This window comes from Poeciliopsis prolifica, unplaced genomic scaffold (assembly GCF_027474105.1).
Source record: "Poeciliopsis prolifica strain line A6 unplaced genomic scaffold, Auburn_PproV2 SCAFFOLD017, whole genome shotgun sequence".
NCBI classification, from domain to species: domain Eukaryota; kingdom Metazoa; phylum Chordata; class Actinopteri; order Cyprinodontiformes; family Poeciliidae; genus Poeciliopsis; species Poeciliopsis prolifica.
This window is the reverse complement of record NW_026562392.1, coordinates 2,546,785-2,567,770: the sequence shown is the minus strand read 5'-3', so window position 1 is coordinate 2,567,770 and position 20,986 is coordinate 2,546,785. Positions and strand designations below refer to the sequence as shown.

Below are 20,986 nucleotides of genomic sequence, written 5' to 3'. Positions count from 1 at the left end.
GATGTGACAGTTTCTCTAAATATGGGCACAGATTTTGAATCTGAATTCAAATATCAAATACAAAAAAGTGCATCAATTATGAATGTAATTTTTACAAAAGCAATGCTGGGACTTGAACCCAGCAGTGCTTGTTTACTAAACAGACAATGTCTGTTAAACGGTGCCTATTTACTCGAAAGGCACTTTGACGAACTAAGCCAAAACACCTTGGAACTGCTGAAATAATGTGTTTCACTTAATGTCAGGGCATTTTTTTGAAACTGAATTCAAATATAAGCCAATTTACACAACAAAAATGCATCAATTCTAAAAACAATTACTCTAAGGCGCATCTAAATTTGAACCCAAGTTCTCCAGTTTAATAGACAGGCTCTTTGACAAAATAGGCCACAGTACCTTGCAGTTGTTGATCCAACATTTTCTCTAAATGCCAGGACATATTGTAAGAGAAGGTAGCACAAAAAACTAAATTACCTCAGTCAAAAAGCCATTTTATTCAAAGGTGCTGCTGCAATTTCAACACAGGATCTCCTGCTTACTAGACAGGTATGTTGATCAACTAAGCCACAGCACCTTGCATTTGCTGTGTCATTACCTTTTCTCGACGCCTTGACATATATTGAAAATGAATTCAAATATGAAAGAAAATAAGAAAAAAACTATGTCAATTATAAATCTAATCATTTGGCAGTACTGCTGGGATTTGAACCCTGGATATGCTGTTAACTAGACAGGCACTTTGACCAACTAAGCCACAGCACCTTGTAGTTGCTGAATTATTGTCTTTTCTATATGTAAAGACAATTTGAAAATGAATTCAAATATGAGATAATTTAATCAAAAACAACACCAACTACAAAGCTGATCATTTGTAGGTACTACTGGATTTGAACCCAGGATCTCCTGTGTACTAGACAGGTACTTTGACCAACTAAGCCACAGCACCTTGTAGTTGTAATGATAACACTTTCACTAAATGCCAGGACATAATATGAAAACTGCATCAAGTAGTTGGAAAATCAAAGTGCATGAGTTGAAAACCATGTCATCCACAGGTACTGCTGGGATTTGAACCCAGGACCTCCTGTTTATGAGACAGGCACTTTGACCAACTAAGCCGCAGCACCTAGCAGTTGCTGAATTATTGTCTTTTCTTGATGCAAAGACATACTCTGAAAATGAATTCAAACATGAAATAATTTAATCAAAAAAACAATACCAATTAAAGCCGCAAGCGGCGTCGTGCGGCCCGCGCAGCCAAGCGCCGCTCCGGCCTATTGGCCACCGCGGGGTACTACCAACCGTTGCCCGATGCCAGCCACCACAGAAGCTCTCACGCAGTTTTCAGCACCTCCACCCGCACCACGGAAGCTGTTGCACAGTTTCCAATGCTGCCCACGTTCCAACACAGAGTTGTTGCGCAGTTTCCGCGCCCGTCCACCAGGCGGTACGCATCGATGCGTTCGGCGGCGCTCCTTGACGACGCACGAAAAATGTGGAGCAGATTTGTGGATTTAGCGAGGAGATATAGCTGGTTTTTAATAGATGAGATATCTGAGAAAATATTCAATATATTAAAGCAGTAGTCCCCCACCCTGGACCCCAGGGCCCACCGTCCTGCATATTTTAGGCGTTTCCCTGCTGCTGCACACCTGGGTTAAATGAACAGGTGATTAACCAGCTACTGCAACAATTTCAGGAATGCAAAGAAGGAAATGCAGTCATCTGAATTAGTTGTGTTGGAGTCCAGACTCATCAAAAACATGCAGGACAGTGGTTCCTGAGGACCAGGGTTGGTCCACTGTATTAAAGAATATTTACCGAACTCTGATCCAGAACCACACTGCATTCTGGGAAATGTAGGCTGAGAAGCAGCTTCAACCGCTCAACCCACAGGCATAATAGAAGAATAGGCTCCGCATTGACTACTTGGAGGCAGGAAACACGGTGGCCATCTTGGAGAGGTCGTCAATCCTACTTGGCTAAACCAGACGATGCCTCAGCACTGCTGCACATTTTTGTTCAAAATGACGTACTATTCATGTGAAGGCTCGGGACATGACTTTTCAGTACTAGGACAATGTTGTTAATATTTTGCATTAATATATAGGGCTTGGTGTAATACTGGAGTTCAGCTCCCGCTACGTATGCTAACAAATTATTTAGAAAACCTTCAGACCAAAAATGGAAGATCTGGGAGGTATCTTGCTCCAGCGAGAGGCGGAGTTCACCCTGGACAGGTCGCCAGCAACACAGAGACAGACAGGTGAAAAACAACCGTGTATGCACAGATTCACACCTAAGGATGGGTTTAGAGAAATCAATTAACCTAACAATCATGCTTTTGGACTTTGGGAGGAAGCCGGAGTACCCGGAGAGAACCCACACAAGCATGGGGAGAACATGCAATATTCGTGCAAAAAGACTCGGCACAAAGACCTGGAGGTCAGCCGGAGACCAACGGGGCTCCATACGAAGCCCCGGAGGTCAGCCGGAGAGTGTCCGATGACCTGGCGACAAATGGGATTAGAGAAATCAATTAACCTAACAATCATGCTTTTGGACTTTGGGAGGAAGCCGGAGTACCCGGAGAGAACCCACACATGCAATATTCGTGCAAAAAGACTCAGAACAAAGACCTGGAGGTCAGCCGGAGAGTGTCTGATGACCTGGCGACAAATGGGATTAGAGTCTGATGGTCTGGGAACTCAAGGCCTCAAGTTCCCATGGCACCGCAGTCCTGCGGGTCGCAAGCTCTCCCTTCAACATCTCCCGCCATCAGCCTAAGTGTCAAGCTCCCTTGACACCGCAGTGGTTTGTTGTAAAGCTTTTCTGCCCCAAATAATCAAGTCTGAAGTTTTCAGTTGACACTTTTTAAATCACAATTCGATCCAGTATCTCAGAGTACCATTTTCGGACATTTTCTGGTATGTATTGAGGATACCTCCGACCACACGTGCGATTACTGATGGCTGGTCTGAATCCGACTGGCTTTCTCTGTGGGTTTCCTCTTTAGGCGGCTGCTGGTTCTGCTGTTCCACTCTGACTCTCATCTTTTTGGTCAGCTTTTCCCCTTCCAAGACACTTCCGATACTTTTCAGTTTCAGGGCGGTGTTTTATCCTTTAAGGCAGTGGTTGTCTTCTCCAGGGTCTCGTTTTTCAGCTTCAGGTCGGTGCTTATTTTCATTAAGGCAGCGATTTTCTGCCTCAAGCTGGTGTTTTCCATCTCCAGCGAGCTTTTTCCCTCCTCCAAAGCAGTGATTTTCTGTCCCCGGCTGGTGATTTCCTGCTTGAGGATGGCTCTTATTTGTTCCAAGGCAGTGGTTTTTCTCTCCAAGATGGTTCTTTTCTGCTTCTCAGTTGTGCTTCTCTGCTTCAGGGTGGTGTTTTCCATCTCCAGCGAGCTTTTTCCCTCCTCCAGAGCAGTGATTTTCTGCTCCCGGACGGTGTTTTCCTGCTTGAGGATGGTGTTAATTTGCTCCAAAGCAGTGGTTTTCCTCTCCAAGATTGCACTTTTCTGCTGCAGAGCTGCGGTTCTCACCTTCAGAGTGGTGTTCTCCTCATTCAGGGCAGTCTTTTCCTGCTTGAGGGCGTTGTTTTCCTCATTCAGGGCAGTCTTTTCCTGCTTGAGGGCGTTATTTTCCTCATTCAGGGCAGTCTTTTCCTGCTTGAGGGCGTTGTTTTCCTCATTCAGGGCAGTCTTTTCCTGCTTGAGGGAGTTGTTTTCCTCATTCAGGGCAGTCTTTTCCTGCTTGAGGGCGTTGTTTTTCTCATTCAGGGCAGTCTTTTCCTGCTTGAGGGCGTTGTTTTCCTGCTTGAGGGCATTGTTTTCCTCATTCAGAGCAGTCTTTTTCTTCTCCAAAAGGGTCGTCTTCTTTGTCAAGGTTGTGTTTTGTGTTTCCAGGGCTGTGTTTTTGTCCTCCAAGTCAGTCTTTTCCTTCTCCAAGGCAGCCTTATCAATTTGTAAGGCTGCGTTTTTCTGACCCAGTGCATTATTTTTTTTCTCCAGAGTGGTCTTTTCTTCTCCAGAGCAGTGTTCTTTTTCTCCAAGTCAGTGTTTTGTGTTTCCAGCGTAGTGTTTTTCTCCTTTAAGGCGGTCTTTTGGTTCTCCAGCATAGTGTTTTTTTCCTTTAAGGCGGTGTTTTGGTTCTCCAAGATCCTGTTTTTCTGTCGCAGTGCAAAATTTTCTTTCTGCTGCGTGTAGGTCCTCTTCTCCAAGGCGTTCTTTTCAACCTCTAACGCGTTCTTTCTTCTCTCCAAGGCGGTCTTTTCTATCTCTAAGGCTGTGTTTCTCTCCTCCACAGCGGCCTTCTCCTTCTCCAAACGAGTATTTTTCTCCTCCAAGGCGATGTTTTCGTTTTCCAAGGTGATCTTTTTCTTCTCCAGAGCAGTGATATTTTTCTTCAAAGTTTTGTTTGCGTCCAACTGTTTCTTTAATTCGTCGTCTTTCTCCCGAACCAGAGCGTCTACTTCAAGCGCAGCTTTTTTCATATTTTGAACTTGGATGTTCAGCTCCTCATTTGCTTTCAGCAGAGACATTCGCTCGATGATGGCATCACGCTTACTTTTTCTACAAAATCATTGAGCTGCGCTGCGTCTGAATCGCTATGGTCTCTTGCATTTCCTTGCCTTTGAAATCAGAAGGCTTACTTATCTTATTGCTCTCACTCATTTTTAATTCGTTCTCTCTGGACAAATCTGAAAATCGATCAGAAAATTTACTATTTGCTAGTTAGTGCGATTAGTACAATACTTGTGCTTTCTCTCCAACTGCTGCAATAGCTATGACCGTAGATTCAGAAGTGATGCATTATATCTCCACATAGGGTGCATCACTCTTTGTGACATCAAATTGCGTGATGTCACAAGTTGATGTCACTATCTCAGAAGGACAACTAGAAAACTGCTGAAGTTTGAAGAAAAACAAACTTTACAGCTGAAGCTGATGGCCACTGGAGACAGTTCAGCTGGTAATACATCACCAAGGCTGAAATCCGCACTTGGGAGACAGCGGCTCTTGAGGACAATGGACTGGCACGGCAGGGTGGCAGGACCAATGGTCAAATGATGCCTGAAAACAGAAAAAGGGGAAACCCAGCTGATGCCTTGGAAGCCACCATTTCTGACTGTCTTTCTGGCCAGTGTCGTCTCACTGGATAAGACAGTGAATTTGTTGCATCTGAGGCTGAGGGTTTCTGCAGAGATGAAGGTCTGTGCCGTTCTTTGCCTGACATAAACCTGCTGGTATTCAGGTATTGTTACCCAGCAACTCACTCATTCTTTGGTTACCTAGCAACAGCCCGTTGCGTCACTTGCGCAGCAGCAGTTTCTGGTTTTGACTCAACATTCAACGGTGAGCTGAATATCACAGTGTTAGCAGTGATTTTTCTGCGAGGACAAAGACAGCTGAAAGACAATCAAGATAAGTTTCTTTTGGAGTTGAATACTTGAACACAACAATAAGACGGCAAGATAATACAACATCTTCTTATCTTGTAAATAGTGTTCGCTGCAAATCTGCAGGGATGGCGGTGATTGTGATTAAAGCTGCTGCAGCTGTTAATCTTTCCTCATTAAAAGTTAAGTTTGGTTTGTATCCTTGTCTGTTTGTGCAGCACCCTGTGGCCATTTTCACTGCAAAATCAACTTGATTAAAGTGACACCATGTGCGTTTTTTTCACAGATTTTAGAGGCGCGGATAGGTTGTTTTGACCTCCGTCATGACGGAGTGGGTCAAGTTTCAAAGACAGTGACGTCGCATGCAAAGAGTCGGTGGAGAAATTAAAAATACTTAAATATGTAGCCAGTGACTGAACCTATCACTGGACACAGTGATAGGTTCAGTTCTTCCAAATCACTTAGTTGTTATAATTCAAGTAAGAGTAGAGATACTTCCTGATCAAATTACTAAAGTAGAATTAAAAAGTACAACATAGCAAAAATATTGTTTTTCAAAAATGTCAAGTAAATGTAATTGAATAAATGCAACTAGGTTATAAAACAATAAACTGTCAGAAAAGGGTGTTTAAATATTCCCCAACAGAAACTAACAAGTCGTCCTGACTGTTTTTTGTTTATTCTTAGTCTGGTTGTTTTTTTAATAATTTTGTTTATCAGGCTGCATGTTGACGCGCAGCTCCAGTTTAACTCACCATGCTGGATTTGCATTTGTGTCTGTGACACTCACAGAGCCAAATACATTCATTTATAATAAAGAGCGAATTCTTAGTGGCTCCACTTCATAATTTAGCAACATATTATTTTAACAAAGTGGTTGTTGATGACTGGAGTTCTGAGTTTCCTGCTAGTCATTTCAGATTCACTCCCAAAGGCTGCAGGTGTTTGATAAAGATGGAGAAAGTTCATATTTTAACTGATTTTCAATTTTTAAATCTTCCAAAACATCAAGGATGTTTTGTTCCTCCTTATTTTGCATTATTTTAAAGTGAAATTTGCTAAAACTAAGCTTGCATTCACACCTGCCCTGTTTATTCCACTTTCATAAAAATCTAGTTTGTAGAAAAACGGAACGAGACTTTGGAGAAGCAAATTCTGGTTTGAATACAAACCTTGTCACTGTTCGGCTGAAGTGAACGGCTCCAAAACAAAAGCAGGAAGTGAACGACAACGCAGTGGATCCTGGGTAAATACAACCAAAACAACATGATAATCTGGTGCTAGCAGGAGAAATGACTTGATAAAACAAATATTCTACAACCGCTAAAACCTGACGCTACTCATTTTTTGGAAATGTTTTGTGAAGCAGGAAGTTGCGTTCATGTGTCGTTGGTGTAGCGCTCCCGCAGGCGAGGAGGGGAATATGTTGGTTTGAGTCAGTGTGGTGTGAAAACAAACTAACAGCTGAAAATAAAACAAATGTAGCAATTTTGGTCGGACCAAGTCTATCAGGTGTTAACATGTAAAGACTAAAACATCCAAATAAACATTTACTTTCAGTTTTTGTGATCCTGGAGAAAGTTTTCCCAACATTTGGTTGGATTGGGAGGCAGGCAGTATGTGTTTCCAACACAGCTGTGGAAACGTGCAGGTCTGGTTCGTGGAATCACAGAAGAGAGGAGGGGAGGCAGGGCTTGTTCTGCAGGAGAGACAAGGAGTCCCACAGACTGGCGTCAGCTGTCCGCCGCTCCACAGCTGCAGCAGCATATTCAGAGCCGGGTCTTTCTCCCTTCACACACACACACACATGAACTCGCAAGAGAGAGCAAGTGTGTGTTTTATGTGTTGTTCCTGGCTGTGACTAAACTGAACAGAAGCTTTCAGTGTGATGGAGAAACATCCTTCACCAGGTGTCCTCCAGTTCAGCAGCAGCTAAATCTTCTATCTTTTCCTCCGCTGTCTTGCTGTTTCTCACAAATCTTTCCTGTTTTTCTGGTTCGCGCCACGAGGTAGTGAAGGAAAAACAGGAGGCTGGATGTGGAAAAGAAAATCTCTTAGATTTTCCTTAATTCAGATGCTTTCAGACGTCATCTGTAGATGCTTTTCTCCTCTTCCATCTTCTGTTGTTATTCAGACTGTCTGGCATCAGTAAGCAGATAATTAGATATTCTGTCTACGGTGTTGTTCATCACCTGAACATATGATGGTGTGTTACAGCTGTTGTCGAAAAAAAAGGAGAAGTAAGGAGTGAATTTCAGCCAAAGACCTCAGAAATTTCTAGATTCATGTCAGACATCAACAAAATCTTGAACATTTCTGAGATTAATATTCAAAACCTGATTGAAAAAAATCCTCTGAAATTCTTAGGTTAATGTCAGTTTTTTTTTGTATTTTTAAATATAAAGAAAATTATAGAGAGTAAAAATGAATAAGTCCTGACAATTAGAAAAGGTGCTACATCAGTAAAAACGAGGTGCTGTGGCTTAGTTGGTTAAAGTGCCTGTCTAGTAAACAGATGGTCCAGGGTACAAATCCTAGCAGAACCTAAGAATGAGGTGGTCTTTGGACTGATGCACTTTAGTTTTTCCAACTATTTGAAGTTGTTTTCATACTATGTCCTGGCAATTAGTGAAAGTGTTATAATTACAGGTACAAGGTGCTGTGGCTTAGTTGGCCAAAGTGCCTGTCTAATAAACAGGAGATCTTGGGTTCAAATCCCACCAACACCTATGAATGAGTTGGTCTTTCGACCGATGTACGTTAGTTTTTCTAACTATTTGAAGTTCTTTTCATAATATGTCCTGGCATTTAGTCAAAGGTTTATAACTACATATTCAAGGTACTGTGGCTTAGTTGGACAAAGTGCCTGTCTAGTAAACAGGAGATCCTGGGTTCAAATGCCAGCAGTACCTACAAATCATCAGCTTTGAACTTGGTATCGTTTTTTAGTTATAATTATTTCATATCGGAATTCAATTTCAGAATATGTCCTGACAATAAGAAAAGGTTATAAGTCAGTAACAATGAGGTGCTGTGGCTCAGTTGGTCAAAGTGCCTGTCTAGAAAACAGAAGGTCCAGGGTTCAAATCCAAGCAGCACCTTTGAATGAGTTGGCCTTTTAACTGATATACTTTAGTTTTTCCAACTACTTGAAGTTGTTTTCATACTATGTCCTGGCAATTAGTGAAAGGTTTATAAGTACATTTTCAAGGTGCTTTGGCTTGGTTGGTGAAAGTGCCTGTCTCCTAAACAGGTAGTCCTGGGTTCATATCCAGGCAGTACCTGTGGATGAAATGGTTTTCAACTCATGCACTCTGGTTTTTCCAACTACTTGATGTAGTTTTCATATTATGTCCTGGCATTTAGTGAAAGTGTTATAATTACAACTAAAAGGTGATGTGGCTTAGTTGGTCAAAGTGCCTGTCTTGTAAAAAGGAGATCCTGGGTTGAAATCCCAGCAGTACCTACAAATCATCAGTTTATGATTGGTATTGTTTTTTTAGTTTAAATTATTTCACATCGGAATTCATTTTCAGAATATGTCCTGACAATAAGAAAGGTTATAAGTCACTAAAAATGAGGTGTTGTGGCTTAGTTGGTCAAAGTTCCTGTCTAGTAAACAGGAGATCCTGGGTTCAAATCCCAACAGTACCCACAAATCGTCATCTTAGTATTTGGTTTTTTTTGTTAAAATAATTTCATATCAGAATTCATTTTCAGAATATGTCCTGAAAATAAGAAAAGGTTATAAGTCAGCAAAAATAAGGTGCTGTGGCTTAGTAGGTCAAAGTGCCTGTCTAGTAAACAGGAGATCCTGGGTTCAAATCGCAGCAGCACCTTTGAATGAATTGGCATTTAGACTGATGTACTTTAGCTTGAACCCAGGATGTCCTGTTTACTAGACAGGCACTTTGACCAACTAAGCCACAGCACCATGTAGTTGCAGTTACAACATATTGACTAATTGCCAGGACATAGTATGAAAATAACTTCAAATACTTGGAAAAACTAAATTACATCAGTCAAAATGCCAACTAATTCAAAGGTGCTGCTGGGATTTGAACCCAGGATCTCCTGCTTACAAGACAAGCACTTTGACCAACTAAGCCACAGCACCTTGTAGTTGTAATTACAACACTTTCACTAATTTCCAGGACATAGTATAAAAACAACTTCAAATAGTTTGAAAAACTAAAGTACATCAGTTAAAATGCCAAATAATTCAAAAGTGCTGCTGGGATTTGAAACCCAGGATCTCCTGTTTACAAGACAGGCACTTTGACCAACTAAGCCACAGCACCTTGTAGTTGTAATAATAACATTTTCACTAAATGCCAGGACATATTATGAAAACAACTTCAATGGAAAAACTAAATTACACCAGTTCCTCTTCAAAGGTGCTGCTGGGATTTGAACCCAGGAGCACCTGTTTACGAGACAGGCACTTTACCCAACTAAGCCACAGCACCTTTTACTTGCAATCATCACACTTTCACTAAATGACAGGACATAATATGAAAACATCTTCAAGTAGTTGGAAAAACTAAAGTACACCAGTTAAAAGGCCAGCTCATTCAAAGGTGGTGCTGGGATTTGAACACAGGATCTCCTGTTTACTAGACAGGCACTTTGACCAACTAAGCCACAGCACCTTTTACTTGCAATCATCACACTTTCACTAAATGACAGGACATAATATGAAAACAACTTCAAATAGTTGGAAAAACTAAAGTACACCAGTTAAAAGGCCAACTAATTCATAGGTACTGCTGGGATTTGAACTCAGGATCTCCTGTTTACGAGACAGGCACTTTGACCAACTAGGCCACAGCACCTTATAGCTATAATAATAACACTTTCACTACATGCCAGGACATAGTATAAAAACACCTTCAAGTAGTTTGAAAAACTAAAGTACATCAGTTAAAAGGCCAACTCATTCAAAGGTGTGGCTGGGATTTCAACCCAGGATCTCCTGTTTACTAGACAGGCACTTTAACCAACTAAGCCACAGCACTTTGTAGTTGTAATAATAACATTTTCACTAACTCCCAGGACATATTATGAAAACAACTTCAAGTAGTTGGAAAAACTAAAGTACACCAGTTAAAAGGCCAACTCATTCAAAGGTGCTGCTGGGATTTGAACCCAGGATCTCCTGTTTACTAGACAGGCACTTTAACCAACTAAGCCACAGCACCTTTTACATGTAAGCATCACACTTTCACTAAATGCCAGAACATAATATGAAAACAACTTCAAGTAGTTGGAAAAACTAAAGTACACCAGTTAAAAGGCCAACTAATTCTAAGGTGCTGCTGGGATTTGAACCCAGGATCTCCTGTTTACTAGACAGGCACTTTGACACACTAAGCCACAGCACCTCTTACTTGTAATCATCACACTTTCACTAAATGACAGAAAGCAATATGAAAACAACTTCATGTAGTTGGAAAAACTAAAGTACACCAGTTAAAAGGCCAACTAATTCAAAGGTGCTGCTGGGATTTGAACCCAGGACCTCCTGTTTACTAGACAGGCACTTTGACCAACTAAGCCACAGCACCTTTTACTTGTAATCATCACACTTTCACTAAATGACAGAACATAATATGAAAACAACTTCATGTAGTTGGAAAAACTAAAGTACACCAGTTAAAAGGCCAACTAATTCAAAGGTGCTGCTGGGATTTGAACCCAGGATCTCCTGTTTACAAGACAGGCACTTTGACCAACTAAGCCACAGCACTTTGTAGTTGTAATAATAACACTTTCACTAAATGCCAGGACATAGTACAAAAACAACTTCAAATAGTTTGAAAAACCAAAGTACAGCAGCCAAAGGCCAACTAATTCAATGGTGCTGCTGGGATTTGAACCCAGGACCTCCTGTTTACTAGACAGGCACTTTGACCAACTAAGCCACAGCACCTTGTAGTCGTAATAATAACATTTTCACTAAATGCCAGGACATATTATGAAAACAACTTCAAGGAGTTGGAAAAACTAAAGTACACCAGTTAAAAGGCAAACTCATTAAAGGTGCTGCTGGGTTTTGAACCCAGGATCCCCTGTTTACTAGACAAGCACTTGACACACTAAGCCACAGCACCTTGTAGTTGTAATTACAATATTTTCACTAATTGCCAGAACATAGTATAAAAACAACTTCAAATAGTTTGAAAAACTAAAGTACACCAGTTCGAAGGCCAACTCATTCATAGGTACTGCTGGGATTTGAACACAGGATCTCCTGTTTACGAGACAGGCACTTTAACCAACTAAGCCACAGCACCTTGTAGCTGTAATAATAACACTTTCACTAAATGCCAGGACATAATATGAAACAACTTCAAGTAGTTGGAAAAACTAAAGTACACCAGTTAAAAGGCCAAATCATTCAAAGGTGCTGCTGGGATTTGAACCCAGGATCTCCTGTTTACTAGACAGGCACTTTGACCAACTAAGCCACAGCACCTTGTAGTTGTAATAAGAAAACTTTCACTAAATGCCAGGATATAATATGAAAACAACTTCAAGTAGTTGGAAAACTAGAGTACATTAGTTAAAAGGCCAACTCATTCATAGTTGCTGCTGGGATTTAAACCCAGGATCTCCTGTTCACTAGACTAGCAGTTTGACCAACTAAGCCACAGCACCTTGTAGTTGAATTACAACACTTTCACTAATTGCCAGGACATAGTATGAAAACAACTTTAAATAGTTGGAAAAACTAAAGTACACAGTCAAATTGTCAATAATTCAATGGTGCTGCTGGGATTTGAACCCAGGATCTCCTGTTTACTAGACAGGCACTTTGACACAACTAAGCCACAGCACCTTGTAGTTGTAATAATAACACTTTCACTAAATGACAGGACATAATATGAAAACACTTCAAGTAGTTGGAAAAACTAAAGTACACCAGTTCAAAGGCCAACTCATTCATAGGTACTGCTGGGATTTGAACCCAGGATCTCCTGTTTACGAGAAAGGCACTTTAACAAACTAAGCCACAGCACCTTGTAGCTGTATAAATAACACTTTCACTAATGCCAGGACATAATAAAACAACTTCAAGTAGTTGGAAAAACTAAAGTACACCAGTTAAAAGGTCAACTCATTACAAGTGCTGCTGGGATTTGAACCAGGATCTCCTGTTTACTAGACAGGCACTATAACAACTAAGCCAGCACCTTTTACTTGTAATCATCACACTTTCACTAAATGACAGGACATATATGAAAACAACTTCAAGTAGTTGGAAAAACTAAAGTACACCAGTTAAAAGGCCAACTCATTCATAGGTACTGCTGGGATTTGAACCCAGGATCTCTGTTTACTAGACAGGCACTTTGACCAACTAAGCCACAGCACCTTGTAGTTGTAATAATAACACTTTCACTAAATGACAGACATAATATGAAAAACAACTTCAGTAGTTGAAAAACTAAAGTACACCAGTTAAAAGGCAAGTCATTCAAGGTGCTGCTGGGATTTGAACCCAGGATCTCCTGTTTACGAGACAGGCACTTTGACCAACTAAGCCACACACCTTGTAGTTGTAATTACAACACTTTCACTAAATGCCAGGACATATATAAAAACAACTTCAATAGTTTGAAAAACTAAAGTACACCAGTTCAAAGGCCAACTCATTCATAGGTATTGCTGGATTTGAACCTAGGATCTCCTGTTTACTAGACAGGCACTTTGCCCAACTAAGCCACAGCACATAGTTGTAATAATAACACTTTCACTAAATGACAGGACATAATATGAAAACAACTTCAAGTAGTTGGAAAAAACTAAAGTACACAGTTAAAAGGCCTCATTCATGGTGCTGCTGGGATTTGAACCCAGGATCTCCTGTTTACTAGACAGGCACTTTGCCAACTAAGCCACAGCACCTTTACTTGTAATCATCACACTTTCACTAAATGACAGGACATATATGAAAACAACTTCAAGTAGTTGGAAAAACTAAAGTACACCAGTTAAAAGGCCAACTCATTCATAGGTACTGCTGGGATTTGAACCCAGGATCTCATGTTTACTAGACAGGCACTTTGACCAACTAAGCCACAGCACCTTGTAGTTGTAATAATAACACTTTCACTAAATGACAGGACATAATATGAAAACAACTTCAAGTAGTTGGAAAAACTAAAGTACACCAGTTAAAAGGCAAACTCATTCACAGGTACTGCTGGGATTTGAACCCAGGATCTCCTGTTTACGAGACAGGCACTTTGACCAACTAAGCCACAGCACCTTGTAGTTGTAATTACAACACTTTCACTAATTGCCAGGACATAGTATAAAAACAACTTCAAATAGTTTGAAAAACTAAAGTACACCAGTTCAAAGGCCAACTCATTCATAGGTACTGCTGGATTTGAACCTAGGATCTCCTGTTTACTAGACGGGCACTTTGCCCAACTAAGCCACAGCACCTTTTACTTGTAATTATCACACTTTCACTAAATGACAGGACATAATATGAAAACAACTTCAAGTAGTTGGAAAAACTAAAGTACATTAGTTAAACGGCCAACTCATTCATAGGTGCTGCTGGGATTTGAACCCAGGATCTCCTGTTTACTAGACAGGCACTTTGGCCAACTAAGCCACAGCACCTATTACTTGTAATCATCACACTTTCACTAAATGACAGAAAGTAATATGAAAACAACTTCATGTAGTTGGAAAAACTAAAGTACACCAGTTAAAAGGCCAACTAATTCAAAGGTGCTGCTGGGATTTGAACCCAGGACTTTTACTAGACAGGCACTTTGACACACTAAGCCACAGCACCTCTTACTTGTAATCATCACACTTTCACTAAATGACAGGACATAATATGAAAACAACTTCAAGTAGTTGAAAAAAACTAAAGTACACCAGTTAAAAGGCGAACTCATTCACAGGTACTGCTGGGATTTGAACCCAGGATCTCCTGTTTACGAGACAGGCACTTTAACAAACTAAGCCACAGCACCTTGTAGCTGTAATAATAACACTTTCACTAAATGCCAGGACATAATATGAAAACAACTTCAAGTAGTTGGAAAAACTAAAGTACATTAGTTAAACGGGCAACTCATTCATAGGTGCTGCTGGGATTTGAACCCAGGATCTCCTTTACTAGACAGGCACTTTGCCAACTAAGCCACAGCACCTTGTAGCTGTAATCATAACACTTTCACTAATTGCCAGGACATAATATGAAAACAACTTCAAGTAGTTGGAAAAACTAAAGTACATTAGTTAAACGGCCAACTCATTCATAGGTGCTGCTGGGATTTGAACCCAGGATCTCCTTTACTAGACAGGCACTTTGACCAACTAAGCCACAGCACCTTGTAGCTGTAATAATAACACTTTCACTAAATGCCAGGACAAATATGAAAACAACTTCAAGTAGTTGGAAAAACTAAAGTACACCAGTTAAAAGGCCAACTCATTCAAAGGTGCTGCTGGGATTTGAACCCAGGATCTCCTGTTTACAAGACAGGCACTTTGACCAACTAAGCCACAGCACCTTGTAGTTGTAATAATAACACTTTCACTAAATGACAGGACATATTATGAAAACAACTTCAAGTAGTTGGAAAAACTAAAGTACACCAGTTAAAAGGCCAACTCATTCATATGGTACTGCTGGGATTTGAACCAGGATCTCCTGTTTACTAGACAGGCACTTTGACCAACTAAGCCACAGCACCTTGTAGTTGTAATTAAAACACTTTCACTAAATGACAGGACATATATGAAAACAACTTCAAGTAGTTGAAAAAAACTAAAGTACACCAGTTAAAAGGCCAACTCATTCATAGGTACTGCTGGGATTTGAACCCAGGATCTCCTGTTTACTAGACAGGCACTTTAACAAACTAAGCCACAGCACCTTGTAGTTGTAATAATAACACTTTCACTAAATGCCAGGACATAATATGAAAACAACTTCAAGTAGTTGAAAAACTAAAGTACACCAGTTAAAAAGCCAACTCATTCATAGGTACTGCTGGGATTTGAACCCAGGATCTCATGTTTACTAGTCAGGCACTTTGACCAACTAAGCCACAGCACCTTGTAGTTGTAATTATCACACTTTCACTAAATGACAGGACATAATATGAAAACAACTTCAAGTAGTTGAAAAAAACTAAAGTACACCAGTTCAAAGGCCAACTCATTCATAGTTGCTGCTGGGATTTAAACCCAGGATCAAACTAAGCCACAAACTAAGCCACAGCACCTATTACTTGTAATCATCAGACTTTCACTAAATGACAGGACATATTATGAAAACAACTACAAGTAGTTGGAAAAACTAAAGTACACCAGTTAAAAGGCCAACTCATTCATAGGTACTGCTGGGATTTGAACCCAGGATCTCCTGTTTAATAGACAGGCACTTTGGCCAACTAAGCCACAGCACCTTTACTTGTAATTCATCACACTTTCACTAAAATGACAGAAAGTAATATGAAACAACTTCATAGTTGGAAAAACTAAAGTACACCAGTTAAAAGGCCAACTAATTCAAGGTGCTGCTGGGATTTGAACCCAGGATCTCCTGTTTACTAGACAGGCACTTTGACACACTAAGCCACAGCACCTTTCTAGTTGTAATTACAACACTTTCACTAATTGCCAGGACATAGTATAAAAACAACTTCAAATAGTTTGAAAAACTAAAGTACACCAGTTCGAAGGCCAACTCATTCATAGGTACTGCTGGGATTTGAACACAGGATCTCCTGTTTACGAGACGGGCACTTTGCCAACTAAGCCACAGCACCTTTTACTTGTAATTATCACACTTTCACTAAATGACAGGACATAATATGAAACAACTTCAAGTAGTTGGAAAAACTAAAGTACAGTTAAAAGGCCAACTCATTCATAGGAAATGCTGGGATTTGAACCCAGGATCTCCTGTTTACTAGACAGGCACTTTGGCCAACTAAGCCACAGCACCTATTACTTGTAATCATCACACTTTCACTAAATGACAGAAAGTAATATGAAAACAACTTCATGTAGTTGGAAAAACTAAAGTACACCAGTTAAAAGGCCAACTAATTCAAAGGTGCTGCTGGGATTTGAACCCAGGATCTCCTGTTTACAAGACAGGCACTTTGACCAACTAAGCCACAGCACCTTGTAGTTGTAATAATAACACTCACTAAATGCCAGGATATAATATGAAAACAACTTCAAGTAGTTGGAAAAACTAAAGTACATTAGTTAAAAGGCCAACTCATTCATAGGTACTGCTGGGTTTTGAACCCAGGATCTCCTGTTACTGACGGGCAGTGTGACCAACTAAGCGACAGCACCTTGTAGTTGAAATTACAACACTTTCACTAATTGACAGGACATAGTATGAAAACAACTTCAAATAGTTGGAAAAACTAAAGTACATCAGTCAAATTGTCAAACAATTCAATTGGGGTTGCTGGGATTTGAACCCAGGATCTCATGTTTACTAGACAGGCACTTTGCCCAACTAAGCCACAGCACCTTGTAGCTGTAATAATAACACTTTCACTAAATGACAGGACATAATATGAAAACAACTTCAAGTAGTTGGAAAAACTAAAGTACCCCAGTTCAAAGGCCAACTCATTCAATGGTGCTGCTGGGATTTGAACCCAGGATCTCCTGTTTACTAGACAGGCACTTTAACAAACTAAGCCACAGCACCTTGTAGCTGTAATAATAACACTTTCACTAAATGCCAGGACATAATATGAAAACAACTTCAAGTAGTTGGAAAAACTAAAGTACCAGTTAAAAGGTCAACTCATACATGGTGCTGCTGGGATTTGAACCCAGGATCTCCTATTTACTAGACAGGCACTTTAACAACTAAGCCACAGCACCTATTACTTGTAATCATCACACTTTCACTAAATGACAGGACATTATGAAAAAAACTTCAAGTAGTTGGAAAAACTAAAGTACACCAGTTAAAAGGCCAACTCATTCATAGGTACTGCTGGATTTGAAACCAGGATCTCCTGTTTACTAGACAGGCACTTTGCCAACTAAGCCACAGCACCTTTACTTGTAATCATCACACTTTCACTAAATGACAGAAGTAATATGAAAACAACTTCATGTGTTGGAAAAACTAAAGTACACCAGTTAAAAGGCCAACTAATTCAAAGGTGCTGCTGGGATTTGAACCCAGGATCTCCTGTTTACTAGACAGGCACTTTGACCAAACTAATCCACAGCACTTTGTAGTTGTAATTACAACACTTTCACTAATTGCCAGGACATAATATGAAAACAACTTCAAGTAGTTGGAAAAACTAAAGTACACCAGTTAAAGGCCAACTCATTCAAGGTGCTGCTGGGATTTGAACCCAGGATCTCCTGTTTACAAGACAGGCACTTTGACCAACTAAGCCACAGCACCTTGTAGTTGTAATATAACACTTTCACTAAATGACAGGACATATTATGAAAACAACTTCAAGTAGGTGGAAAAACTAAAGTACACCAGTTAAAAGGCCAACTCATTCATAGGTAATGCTGGGATTTGAACCCAGGATCTCATGTTTACTAGACAGGCACTTTGACCAACTAAGCCACAACACCTTGTAGTTGTAATAATAACACTTTCACTAAATGACAGGTATATGAAAACAACTTCAAGTAGTTGAAAAAAACTAAAGTACACCAGTTCAAAGGCCAACTCATTCAAGGTACTGCTGGGATTTGAACCCAGGATCTCCTGTTTATAGACAGGCACTTTAACCAAACTAAGCCACAGCACTTTGTAGCTGTAATAATAACACTTTCACTAATGCCAGGACATAATATGAAAACAACTTCAAGTAGTTGGAAAAACTAAAGTACACCAGTTAAAAGGTCAACTCATACAATGGTGCTGCTGGGATTTGAACCCAGGATCAAACTAGCCAAACTAAGCCACAGCACCTATTACTTGTAATATCACACTTTCACTAAATGACAGGACATATTATGAAAACAACTCAAGTAGTTGGAAAAACTAAAGTACATTAGTTAAAAGGCCAACTCATTCATAGGTACTGCTGGGTTTTGAACCCAGGATCTCCTGTTTACAAGACAGGCACTTTGACCAACTAAGCCACAGCACCTTGTAGTTGTAATAATAACACTTTCACTAAATGCCAGGACATAATATGAAAACAACTTCACTAGTTGAAAAACTAAAGTACATTAGTTAAAAGGCCAACTCATTCATAGGTACTGCTGGGATTTAAACCCAGGATCTTCTGTTCACTAGACTAGCACTTTGACCAACTAAGCCACAGCACCTTGTAGTTGAAATTACAACACTTTCACTAATTGCCAGGACATAGTATGAAAACAACTTTAAATAGTTGGAAAAACTAAAGTTCATCAGTCAAAGGTCAATAATTCATGGTACTGCTGGGATTTGAACCCAGGATCTCCTGTTTACTAGACAGGCACTTTGACCAACTAAGCCACAGCACCTTGTAGTTGTAATAATAACACTTTCACTAAATGACAGGACATAATATGAAAACAACTTCAAGTAGTTGGAAAAACTAAAGTACACCAGTTCAAAGGCCAACTCATTCATAGGTACTGCTGGGATTTGAACCCAGGATCTCCTGTTTACGAGACAGGCACTTTAACAAACTAAGCCACAGCACCTTGTAGCTGTAATAATAACACTTTCACTAAATGCCAGGACATATATGAAAACAACTTCAAGTAGTTGGAAAAACTAAAGTACACCAGTTAAAAGGTCAACCATATGGTGCTGCTGGGATTTGAACCCAGGATCTCCTATTTACTAGACAGGCACTTTAACAAACTAAGCCACAGCACCTATTACTTGTAATCATCACACTTTCACTAAATGACAGGACATATATGAAAAAACTTCAAGTAGTTGGAAAAACTAAAGTACACCAGTTAAAAGGCCAACTCATTCATAGGTACTGCTGGGATTTGAACCCAGGATCTCCTGTTTACTAGACAGGCATTTGGCCAACTAAGCCACAGCACCTATTACTTGTAATCATCACACTTTCACTAAATGACAGAAAGTAATATGAAAACAACTTCATTGTTGGAAAAACTAAAGTACACCAGTTAAAAGGCCAACTAATTCAAAGGTGCTGCTGGGATTTGAACCCAGGATCTCCTGTTTACTAGACAGGCACTTTGCCAACTAATCCACAGCACCTTGTACTTGTAATTACACACTTTCACTAATGACAGGACATAGTATAAAAACAACTTCAAATTGTTTGAAAAACTAAAGTACACCAGTTCAAAGGCCAACTCATTCATAGGTACTGCTGGGATTTGAACCTAGGATCTCCTGTTTACGAGATGGGCACTTTGCCCAACTAAGCCACAGCACCTTTTACTTGTAGTTATCACACTTTCACTAAATAACAGGACATAATATGAAAACAACTTCAAGTAGTTGGAAAAACTAAAGTACATTAGTTAAACGGCCAACTCATTCATAGGTGCTGCTGGGATTTGAACCCAGGATCTCCTGTTTACTAGACAGGCACTTTGGCCAACTAAGCCACAGCACCTATTAGTTGTAATCATAACACTTTCACTAAATGACAGAAAGTAATATGAAAACAACTTCATGTAGTTGGAAAAACTAAAGTACACCAGTTAAAAGGCCAACTAATTCTAAGGTGCTGCTGGGATTTGAACCCAGGATCTCCTGTTTACTAGACAGGCACTTTGACACACTAAGCCACAGCACCTTGTAGTTGTAATATAACACTTTCACTAAATGACAGGACATAATATGAAAACAACTTCAAGTAGTTGGAAAAACTAAGTACACCAGTTCAAAGGCCAACTCATTCATAGGTACTGCTGGGATTTGAACCCAGGATCTCCTGTTTACGAGACAGGCACTTTAACAACTAAGCCACAGCACCATGTAGCTGTAATAATAACACTTTCACTAAATGCCAGGACATAATATGAAAACAACTTCAAGTAGTTGGAAAAACTAAAGTACACCAGTTAAAAGGTCAACTCATACAATGGTGCTGCTGGGATTTGAACCCAGGATCTCCTATTTACTAGACAGGCACTATAACAAACTAAGCCACAGCACCTTTTACTTGTAATCATCAGACTTTCACTAAATGACAGGACATATTATGAAAACAACTTCAAGTAGTTGGAAAAACTAAAGTACACCAGTTAAAAGGCCAACTCATTCATAGGTACTGCTGGGATTTGAACCCAGGATCTCATGTTTACTAGACAGGCACTTTGACCAACTAAGCCACAGCACCTTGTAGTTGTAATAATAACACTTTCACTAAATGACAGGACATAATATGAAAACAACTTCAAGTAGTTGAAAAAAACTAAAGTACACCAGTTAAAAGTCCAACACATTCACAGGTACTGCTGAGATTTGAACCCAGGATCTCCTGTTTACGAGACAGGCACTTGCCAAACTAAGCCACAGCACCCTTTTACTTGTAATATCACACTTTCACTAAATGACAGGACATAATATGAAAACAACTTCAAGTAGTTGGAAAAACTAAAGTACATTAAA

At 39.9% G+C, this 20,986-nt stretch overlaps 38 non-coding genes and 1 pseudogene across 38 annotated transcripts; 2 read left to right on the top strand and 37 right to left on the bottom strand.

Moving 5' to 3' along the window:
- LOC129367693 (matrilin-2-like) overlaps positions 1 to 20,986 on the top strand; it is a 44,393-nt pseudogene that overhangs the window by 6,453 nt on the left and 16,954 nt on the right.
- trnam-cau (transfer RNA methionine (anticodon CAU)) lies at positions 1,054 to 1,127 on the bottom strand. Its single transcript has one exon. It is a non-coding gene; the product is annotated as a tRNA-Met (tRNA).
- trnai-aau (transfer RNA isoleucine (anticodon AAU)) lies at positions 8,053 to 8,126 on the top strand. Its single transcript has one exon. It is a non-coding gene; the product is annotated as a tRNA-Ile (tRNA).
- trnat-ugu (transfer RNA threonine (anticodon UGU)) lies at positions 9,441 to 9,514 on the bottom strand. The gene has a single exon. It is a non-coding gene; the product is annotated as a tRNA-Thr (tRNA).
- Positions 9,624 to 9,698, bottom strand: trnat-ugu (transfer RNA threonine (anticodon UGU)). Its single transcript has one exon. It is a non-coding gene; the product is annotated as a tRNA-Thr (tRNA).
- On the bottom strand, positions 9,793 to 9,866 carry trnat-cgu (transfer RNA threonine (anticodon CGU)). Its single transcript has one exon. It is a non-coding gene; the product is annotated as a tRNA-Thr (tRNA).
- trnat-cgu (transfer RNA threonine (anticodon CGU)) lies at positions 10,159 to 10,232 on the bottom strand. The gene has a single exon. It is a non-coding gene; the product is annotated as a tRNA-Thr (tRNA).
- trnat-agu (transfer RNA threonine (anticodon AGU)) lies at positions 10,525 to 10,598 on the bottom strand. The gene has a single exon. It is a non-coding gene; the product is annotated as a tRNA-Thr (tRNA).
- trnat-agu (transfer RNA threonine (anticodon AGU)) lies at positions 10,891 to 10,964 on the bottom strand. The gene has a single exon. It is a non-coding gene; the product is annotated as a tRNA-Thr (tRNA).
- On the bottom strand, positions 11,074 to 11,147 carry trnat-ugu (transfer RNA threonine (anticodon UGU)). The gene has a single exon. It is a non-coding gene; the product is annotated as a tRNA-Thr (tRNA).
- On the bottom strand, positions 11,256 to 11,329 carry trnat-agu (transfer RNA threonine (anticodon AGU)). Its single transcript has one exon. It is a non-coding gene; the product is annotated as a tRNA-Thr (tRNA).
- trnat-cgu (transfer RNA threonine (anticodon CGU)) lies at positions 11,620 to 11,693 on the bottom strand. Its single transcript has one exon. It is a non-coding gene; the product is annotated as a tRNA-Thr (tRNA).
- On the bottom strand, positions 11,802 to 11,875 carry trnat-agu (transfer RNA threonine (anticodon AGU)). Its single transcript has one exon. It is a non-coding gene; the product is annotated as a tRNA-Thr (tRNA).
- Positions 12,164 to 12,238, bottom strand: trnat-agu (transfer RNA threonine (anticodon AGU)). Its single transcript has one exon. It is a non-coding gene; the product is annotated as a tRNA-Thr (tRNA).
- trnat-cgu (transfer RNA threonine (anticodon CGU)) lies at positions 12,347 to 12,420 on the bottom strand. Its single transcript has one exon. It is a non-coding gene; the product is annotated as a tRNA-Thr (tRNA).
- trnat-cgu (transfer RNA threonine (anticodon CGU)) lies at positions 12,881 to 12,953 on the bottom strand. The gene has a single exon. It is a non-coding gene; the product is annotated as a tRNA-Thr (tRNA).
- On the bottom strand, positions 13,236 to 13,308 carry trnat-agu (transfer RNA threonine (anticodon AGU)). Its single transcript has one exon. It is a non-coding gene; the product is annotated as a tRNA-Thr (tRNA).
- trnat-agu (transfer RNA threonine (anticodon AGU)) lies at positions 13,416 to 13,489 on the bottom strand. The gene has a single exon. It is a non-coding gene; the product is annotated as a tRNA-Thr (tRNA).
- trnat-cgu (transfer RNA threonine (anticodon CGU)) lies at positions 13,599 to 13,672 on the bottom strand. The gene has a single exon. It is a non-coding gene; the product is annotated as a tRNA-Thr (tRNA).
- On the bottom strand, positions 13,964 to 14,037 carry trnat-agu (transfer RNA threonine (anticodon AGU)). The gene has a single exon. It is a non-coding gene; the product is annotated as a tRNA-Thr (tRNA).
- On the bottom strand, positions 14,326 to 14,399 carry trnat-cgu (transfer RNA threonine (anticodon CGU)). Its single transcript has one exon. It is a non-coding gene; the product is annotated as a tRNA-Thr (tRNA).
- On the bottom strand, positions 14,509 to 14,579 carry trnal-uag (transfer RNA leucine (anticodon UAG)). The gene has a single exon. It is a non-coding gene; the product is annotated as a tRNA-Leu (tRNA).
- Positions 14,689 to 14,760, bottom strand: trnal-uag (transfer RNA leucine (anticodon UAG)). Its single transcript has one exon. It is a non-coding gene; the product is annotated as a tRNA-Leu (tRNA).
- trnat-ugu (transfer RNA threonine (anticodon UGU)) lies at positions 14,869 to 14,942 on the bottom strand. The gene has a single exon. It is a non-coding gene; the product is annotated as a tRNA-Thr (tRNA).
- Positions 15,769 to 15,842, bottom strand: trnan-auu (transfer RNA asparagine (anticodon AUU)). The gene has a single exon. It is a non-coding gene; the product is annotated as a tRNA-Asn (tRNA).
- On the bottom strand, positions 16,133 to 16,205 carry trnat-cgu (transfer RNA threonine (anticodon CGU)). Its single transcript has one exon. It is a non-coding gene; the product is annotated as a tRNA-Thr (tRNA).
- trnat-ugu (transfer RNA threonine (anticodon UGU)) lies at positions 16,494 to 16,567 on the bottom strand. Its single transcript has one exon. It is a non-coding gene; the product is annotated as a tRNA-Thr (tRNA).
- trnat-agu (transfer RNA threonine (anticodon AGU)) lies at positions 17,040 to 17,113 on the bottom strand. The gene has a single exon. It is a non-coding gene; the product is annotated as a tRNA-Thr (tRNA).
- On the bottom strand, positions 17,220 to 17,292 carry trnat-agu (transfer RNA threonine (anticodon AGU)). The gene has a single exon. It is a non-coding gene; the product is annotated as a tRNA-Thr (tRNA).
- trnat-ugu (transfer RNA threonine (anticodon UGU)) lies at positions 17,760 to 17,833 on the bottom strand. Its single transcript has one exon. It is a non-coding gene; the product is annotated as a tRNA-Thr (tRNA).
- Positions 17,942 to 18,015, bottom strand: trnat-agu (transfer RNA threonine (anticodon AGU)). Its single transcript has one exon. It is a non-coding gene; the product is annotated as a tRNA-Thr (tRNA).
- On the bottom strand, positions 18,466 to 18,539 carry trnat-ugu (transfer RNA threonine (anticodon UGU)). The gene has a single exon. It is a non-coding gene; the product is annotated as a tRNA-Thr (tRNA).
- On the bottom strand, positions 18,827 to 18,900 carry trnat-agu (transfer RNA threonine (anticodon AGU)). Its single transcript has one exon. It is a non-coding gene; the product is annotated as a tRNA-Thr (tRNA).
- Positions 19,010 to 19,083, bottom strand: trnat-cgu (transfer RNA threonine (anticodon CGU)). Its single transcript has one exon. It is a non-coding gene; the product is annotated as a tRNA-Thr (tRNA).
- trnat-agu (transfer RNA threonine (anticodon AGU)) lies at positions 19,188 to 19,261 on the bottom strand. The gene has a single exon. It is a non-coding gene; the product is annotated as a tRNA-Thr (tRNA).
- On the bottom strand, positions 19,912 to 19,985 carry trnat-agu (transfer RNA threonine (anticodon AGU)). Its single transcript has one exon. It is a non-coding gene; the product is annotated as a tRNA-Thr (tRNA).
- On the bottom strand, positions 20,276 to 20,348 carry trnat-cgu (transfer RNA threonine (anticodon CGU)). The gene has a single exon. It is a non-coding gene; the product is annotated as a tRNA-Thr (tRNA).
- On the bottom strand, positions 20,458 to 20,531 carry trnat-agu (transfer RNA threonine (anticodon AGU)). Its single transcript has one exon. It is a non-coding gene; the product is annotated as a tRNA-Thr (tRNA).
- On the bottom strand, positions 20,641 to 20,714 carry trnat-agu (transfer RNA threonine (anticodon AGU)). Its single transcript has one exon. It is a non-coding gene; the product is annotated as a tRNA-Thr (tRNA).